Here is a 1,047-nt window from a genome sequence, read left to right as displayed (position 1 = left end):
GCGATCGCGAAACATTTTTGGTGGTCCGGGTTGGATACTAACATGAAGGCCTACGTTAGTACCTGCCCTTCTTGTCAGCGCAATAAGGCTTCAAATCAAAAGCCAGGCGCACTGCTGCAGCCCCTTCNCATTCCAGATAACGTTTGGGATAGTGTGTCAATGGATTTGGTCACACAGCTACCCACAACCCGCAATGGGCATGACGCGATAGTAGTGTTCGTGGACCGCCTGAGCAAGATGACGCACTTCGCTCCCACAACCACATCCGTCGGTGCGGAAGATCTAGCCCGCCTCTTTGTGGCTACGGTTTTCAAACAGCACGGCCTTCCACAGAATATTGTGTCTGACCGGGACACACGCTTCACAAGCAACTTTTGGAAGGAAACATTTCGCCTGCTAGGCACCCACCTCTATATGAGCACAGCCTACCATCCGCAGACTGATGGTCAAACCGAGCGAATGAATCGCTTGCTAGAAGAGACACTGAGGCACTATATTTCGCCCACTCAGGATGATTGGGACGAACACCTGCCACTCATCGAGTTTGCTATTAATAACTCGAGGCAGAGCTCAACGGGTGCCACCCCGTTTAGCCTTAATGGTATCAAGCAGCCACGTGTGCCGGTTGACTTGCACCTAAAAACCAAAGTGCCTGCCGCTGACCGCTATCCCAAGGTCATGCGCAAACGTATTGAAAACGCAAAACAGTGTCTTAAAGCTGCTCAATCCCGCCAGTGCATTGTCGTCGACAAGCATCGGCGTGCGGTGCGTTTTGAGGTTGGGAACTCCGTGCTGCTCAGCACCCGCAACATCCAGTTGAAATCTCCTGGAGCAAAGAAATTATTGCCTAAGTTTATTGGGCCATATAAGGTTGTCGCCCGAGTGGGAGAGAACGCGGTAAAATTGGGATTACCCGCGACTTCCCGACTCCATCCGGTCTTCCACGTATCCTTGCTCANACCATTCAAGGACGATGGAACACGACAACCGCCGCCCCCGTTCATAATTGACGAAGAGCCATATTACATGGTTGAGGCACTACTTGAC

Source organism: Volvox carteri (assembly GCF_000143455.1).
Source record: "Volvox carteri f. nagariensis unplaced genomic scaffold VOLCAscaffold_113, whole genome shotgun sequence".
NCBI lineage: Eukaryota > Viridiplantae > Chlorophyta > Chlorophyceae > Chlamydomonadales > Volvocaceae > Volvox > Volvox carteri.
This window is presented reverse-complemented; position numbering follows the sequence as displayed.